The following is a 6,690-nucleotide window of genomic DNA, read 5'->3' on the forward strand; positions in this document are numbered from 1 at the left end:
AGTGCTTCTTTGAAGCTTACAGCAAGTCAGTCAAATATCTCCGCAGGAGACATTACATGCTTTCCTTTCAAAGTGTTCAACTTGTGAAGCAATAAGAGCTAATGGCTTCTTGTGGCACAACGACAAGAGAAATTATCATTGTCTACTGTCAGGTCCTGTTTCTAATATATCTATTAAGAAATATAAATACATTCCTTTTTGTTTCAAATATTTAAAACTATCTCGTATCCATAATGTAATCTTACATATAACAGACAAATCTCACATAAATACCGTAACCTCTTATTAAGGCAGGAGGAAGAAGTGAATTTCTGTCCTGTTATTTGTGTTTCTTCTGATCAAAAAAGGGAGAACCATCCCATTCTTTCCCCATTTTGGGACACTGAGAATGATTTTGGAACTAAATGCAAATGAACTTAATTGAGCTAGATTTTTAATTAATATAATTAATTATGTTGTTAATATCTAAATTTACAAGGCGATTGCACTCTGAAAAATAATCTCTCTTGGTATTATAGCCCATAATACATATTACCCTTCCATCTGTGCATAATAATTTGTCACTTTTCAGCCAAACTAATTGTTCTTGCTAAAAGTCTGCTCAGAGAGATTCAGTCAAAATCAGAGCTTGGAACAGAACCTGGTTGTTGATCTAGTCTAAACATTACAATTCAGGGTCCTCTTTTGGATATTTAGAAGAAGTACAATCACTAACAAAGAATTTATTAAATCTACTAATTTACAAAATATTTGGAAGTTCATGTCAAATAATTAATGAGAAGAGAAGGAAAGGAAAGGTGGGAAGAAAATGAGGGAAGAAAACACACACTAGTTTACTGGGTCAATCAAAAGGTTTTAGAAACTATATGAAAAATGGGTAATCAAGGAAAGGATGTTTCTCCTTAAGTTAAGGCATTCCCTGTAAACGTAGTGAGAATTTCCTTTACAAGGTCTGATTTTTAAAAAATACTGAGAAGATCCTAATCTCAGAATGCAGAATGCCTTGCCTTGCAGGTAAATTCAAATGGTCTATTCAGATTATTAACATTGTACTAAAATGCCTTATACTAGCATTGCCTGCCTTATGCCAGTAACATGATGTTCTATATCTGCTTCAGTTTCTTTAAGGTAATATTTAAAGGGAATAGTCAAAGTCATATGATTAATGACTACAAATATAGTTTCATTACTTCAGAGGCCATTTAATTAATCTGTTATAAATTGTTTTAATCTGGCTGCTTTTCACAGGAAACACAACCACATCTCTCTCTTGGATGCCACTTAGATTTCAGTTTTAGCTTCAGCCAAATACGTCTTTGATTTGGCAAATGGACAGGGCTGGAATATTTGGTAACCTTGTGGTTGATGACTTTCATGTGCTGATGACCACAATTCCAACTGTGTGAATAGTTCATATGATTTGGTAAATAATGGCAATTGAGTTGAATACCTCCATGGAACACGCCAGGCAGTATTGCCCAATGCCTGCTATGAATCTGTTTTTAAACAAACACTGAACACTCTGAACTCATTAACACAGATAAAGGCAGGTAGTGTCTCATACCTCTAGTATGGTTCAGTTTACACCCCTGGAAATGGTAAAATGCTAATATATCATACCCTTGTGATGCAACCTTAATTCCCTTCTCTGAAGCTGGCAGTTGCCACAGGTGTGATTCCAGCGGGCCAGTGCAGGGGTTGAGAGGTGACCAACAGGTTCTCCAGTAGTTCACACTCTCCAGCACCACTCCATGACTTTGGCCCATATGACCTTAATTCTGGCCATTTGCAGTCTTGCTGCAGGGCTCTGACAAAGCGCATCCTTCACTCTCACCAGTTCTACTCCCCTTCTTCTTAGCGTTTGCAGACCACAGTATGGATGAAGAATAACCAGGAACAACTTTCAGCAGTATTTCTGACCAGATGTATCTGCTGAAGAGATGAACAGTAAAGAAAAAGGCAATCCACAGTTTCTAGCTAGATGAGAGCGTGAGAGAAAGGCTATCCACCAAGGAGGTGCATCCTTACCTAACTTGGGACCCTCACAGTACTCTAGTCACCAGGAGAAAGCGCTGGGGAGGAGGTAAGGGGGAGATAGTTTCCATAGCTGTACTCTGTAATCTTGCCAATTTTTTCTTCAGTAAATACATTTCTGGACATGAGGAACTGAGCTTGTATAGCTTGGAGAAGAGAAGGCTCCAGGGAGACCTCATTGTGGCCTTCCAATGCTTGAAGGGAGCATATAAACAGGAGGGGGAACGGCTGTTTACATGGGTAGGTAGTGATAGAACCAGGGGGAATGGTTTTAAACTGAGACAGGAGAGATTAAGGTTAGATATTAGGAGGAAGTTTTTCACACAAAGGGTGGTGACGCATTGGAACAGGTTGCCCAAGGAGGTTGTGGATGCCCCATTCCTGGAGGCATTCAAGGCCAGGCTGGATGTGGCTCTGGGCAGCCTGGTCTGGTGGTTGGCAAACCTGCCTGTGGCAGGGGTGTTGAAACTAGATGATCTTTGAGGTCCTTTTCAACCCAGGCCCTTTTATGGTTCTATGATTCTATGACATGAGAGAAGATGTACAGTTTTAATTTCTCAGACTGAGCTGATCAAAATTTCTGGTCCTTACAAGGCATGAGTTGGGGCATTATTGCATGCTATTCTGTCCCTTAGAAACCTAGCTTTTTACCTTCTTCAGAACAGCTGCTTCTTCCCATTAAAGAATGCCTGGCACAAGTAACCCTGAACAAGCTAAAATCATGTCATCTTTTCCTCCTTAAATCTTCCACTTTGTTCAGTCCTTCCTCTCTTGGCTCAATGTCCTTTTCTGATGAATGCTGAGCTTCAGCCAAATTTAGGGTGTTGAGGCACAGTCAGCAGCGAATTAAGCTGCAGAAGCTGAAACAGCTGTCAGCCATGAGCCGTCTCTTCTTCCTACTCTGTCTTCCCCCAGTCTTACAAAGGAAGGCAGCCCTGTGTCAGAGAATCTGAACAGATGATAAATCAACTGGTGAACAGCTGCAGCTTCTAGTCAGGCATGTTCATACACAAGAAAACCCTTTTCTAACTGCCTACATTAAATAGCTGGTGGCAAATGGAGAAAGCGTGGGAGGCAGTTCACAAGCAGTTCAATTACGCTTGCAATCAGGGTGGCAGCTTGGGGGAGAGAGGTTGCATGAACAGACAGGTTTGATTCTTGCCTCACCACTGGTGTTTAATGCTGGATGTGTATCAAAACATCTTGATGGAACTCCGTCTTTGAGAGCTTTTGCCATATGCACATTGTATAGATTTGCAGTATTACAACAGAAGTGAGATAAATGTGTAACTAGTATACTTGCTTTATATTATCCACTTAATATTACATATTGATATATTTGAGGCTTTAACAAGGATTACTTTCAAAATACTGCTTTATTAGGAAAATTTATCTTGATTTATTACATAGCAGTTACATACCTAACATGAGGCTTTTTATAGTTTTCTGTGACAAAAATATTTATTTGTTCTGCTCTAAGGATGGTGTATCCAATTTTTTCTTATACTCTGTTTCATCTCCCTTTCCTGTGTGTGCCTTCATGCCTTGATTAATGGAGAATCCCACAGAGAGTTTCTTTTGTAAGAATAATCTGCCATTATTGAATGACAGAGTGAGAGAACTCCTTAAGGAGACACTATTGAAAGTATATGGCAGCAAATTCTTGGAACTAGTCAGGGTTCCTCTCTTACTCCTATTTGCATTCTACAAGGACCCAAGATTATCTTTACGTTGTCATTCTCTAGGTTTCTACTTAGAGACAGCTGACAGCTGTGTGGATCCTGGAAAGAACAAGAGATCCCACTTCAGACTTTCTGATAGAAAAAGAATCTAAAAGTAATGCATTCCTCCTAGGAACAATATTACAGTGAAAATGCTTACCTTCAGATGAGTTGATTTGCTTAAAAAAAAATTAAAAAAAAAAATTTAAAAAAAAATTTAAAAAGTGGAAGGATGTACCAGGCATTCTATAAGAGAACTGATGTAAAATTTGTTTAGTGAGGATGTGTCCTTCATCTGTCATGTTAACATGGTACCAAAGAGGTCACCAGCTGCTTTAGTACTAACTCCAGAGGAATCAATTATATATAGGAGAATCTCTATGGAAAGAGTTAACAAAACACTATGTGAAAGATGCAGCTCAGCTTTATTAGCTCTCAAGCTAGATCAAAGCCATATTTGATCATGTAAAGATTTCAAGGAACTCATTGATTTCTTGCAGGCAGCTGCCTATTTTTCATTTGTTAACCCTGCCCACTTACTTCATCGACAGGTAGCACATGTATGTAACTATATGCTTTTGTTCTTTAAATAGAAACTGCACCTTTGCAGTGTGCTTCCCTCTCATTAACTACGTTTATGTCCTGCATCTCCACCTTCAAAGCTATAACTGTTCTTGGGTTAAATCACTATGACATCTCAGGAAGATTTCCAGAAGAGAAACAGCTTGATGCCAGTATAAAAGTGCCGACATGAGCCATATTAACATTGGCCTATGGATAAGTGAGCAAAGAAGAACAGAAGATCAAAGGAGAGGAAAAATTTTTGGCAGGGTTTTTAAATGACAATAATGTGGAGCAGCTGTAGGATAGATTAGATAGGGGCTGATGAGAATGAGGAGAACAAAGGAGATGGCATGTGGAGATGGAGGTGTTGGCCAGGTGGCCATGCAGGCTCATCTGTCAGCACACACCTTTGCCATTTGCTCTTTGAAGAAGCTGAAGTCAAGGCCAGGGATCGGCAGGACAATACTCAGACACCTCTCCTCCAAACTTTCAAACAGCACTCCAGCTTTCTTGCACCAAATCCTTCTAGCTCAGTAGTTTAGAGCTTCCTTTACAGCTTCCTCTGCCTTATTTGATTCATGGTAAACAGGCTTACCATAATTCTTTTCAGTGTATGGACAGTCTGTGACCAGAGATCACCTAGGAATTTACCAAGGCTTCTCCAGTTTGTCTCCATAGACACAGTCAGTTAAGTAGACATGCCTTTGGGATCCTGAAGGCTGCAGCTGAACAAAATAAACCACAACATCCCAAGGTCTCCTTGTGATGGCAGTGCCTGTATCCTGTCTGTGAGTATCATCAGTGAGCATCATAGTAATTTGCAATGGCATTCTCTCCTCCATAGCCATATGAACTAAGTTAAGGAGTATGTTCATAGTATCAGTATCCAGTGTCAGAAAGCATCAGCTCTACAATAAATGTGTGAATGAATTGGACTGATGAGTACTATAACAGTAACAATAATGTGATACATAACAGTATCACATTGCTCATTTACTCTGACAAGAGCAGAAAACCATGAGGTAGGAGGAATAAAACATCGGCTGAGGATTTCTGGTTGCCTGTGTTGGTGATGCTTAGCCTTAGCAAAGGAACAGCTCCTGAGTAAAGAGAGAGTGCCATTCCTGCTGCCATGTGCCACAGTGAAGCACCTGTAAATTCATAAAGGGCAGCTTTGTTTTTTTCCATACTTCTAAAACACCGTAGGTTCAAAGCATCTAAAAGGATGTAAGCAGCCCCATATTCCTGCTTTGAGGCATGGGAAGGCCTCAGAATCCGGTGATAAGCTCTGGTAATGACTGTTGTTCTTCCTGGCTGAGTGACTGCCCTGCAGCCTTAAGCCTGCTTTTGAACAATTTGGCATCCAGTACAACTCTTAAGAAGAAGCTGCTTATTTTTTTTTCATAGTTGCTGCCAATGGGATACCCTTTTCTTGCAGAAAATGGTCTGATGTTGACTGAAGCCATAGAGCAGGTAGATCAAATACTCATTCTGCTTACAGAAAGAAAACTTACTCAGCATTGTTTTTCTTTTGGCGGAGTGGCAAGGTACATGGAGATCCTTCTCAGATCTGAAAGCAGCACGTTCATCTGAAGACAAGACAGGTGTACTGTGAGCTGGAGCTTGGAACCTGGAGAGGCAGGCTCTCCAGGTTCCAAGGTTCCATCACTGGCTGTAGCTGTTTCCTCATTCCAAATTGATTGGTGATACCTATGAAATGGATCCCAGGTGTTTTCTCCAAAGGTTGTGATAGACAGGGTTCCTGACAAAAAATTTTATTAGACAGCAGCCAGGTGGATCTACTCTCTTCACCGTGTAATCAAGTGACAGCCATTAACACAGTATAACTCTTCAGCTTTGGAGGATTGTGCAAAATTCTCAGAACCCAGCTAAGTCGTGACTACCAGTGCTGTGGGTTGAAACTTGTGCCATCTATGAGTCTTGTGTGATGGGAGAAAACACTAGAACAAACTGCATGGAATTAATAACTCTTGTGCAGTCTTTGACTCTTACTTGTTCAGTTCATCTAACATGAGTTAGGAGGAGTTCAATCAGACTGACTACGAGATAGCTCCACAGAAAAGATTCTGAGCATAAAGCCATTCCATAAAGCCATACTGTCCTTTCCAGCTGCACACATATTCTACTACTGTTTCAAAAGTGTTTTTCTAACAATTTTGTTGACACTTTTTTAAAAACACACCTGTTGATTCCCTCTCTTTTTGATGGTCTAGGTCAAGCTGCCCAGTGGCCATCCTTTCTGACAGTAGTTTTCTCATGGGGTGTTTTATCAAGGACTCAGCCAATTCCCATGCAATATATAGTCATACTCCTCTAGCTTCTTGTTTGCACAGATAGACCAGTCCCTCAC

The sequence above is a fragment of the Phasianus colchicus genome, chromosome 3, assembly GCF_987193195.1.
Source record: "Phasianus colchicus chromosome 3, bPhaCol1.hap1.1, whole genome shotgun sequence".
Taxonomy (NCBI): domain Eukaryota; kingdom Metazoa; phylum Chordata; class Aves; order Galliformes; family Phasianidae; genus Phasianus; species Phasianus colchicus.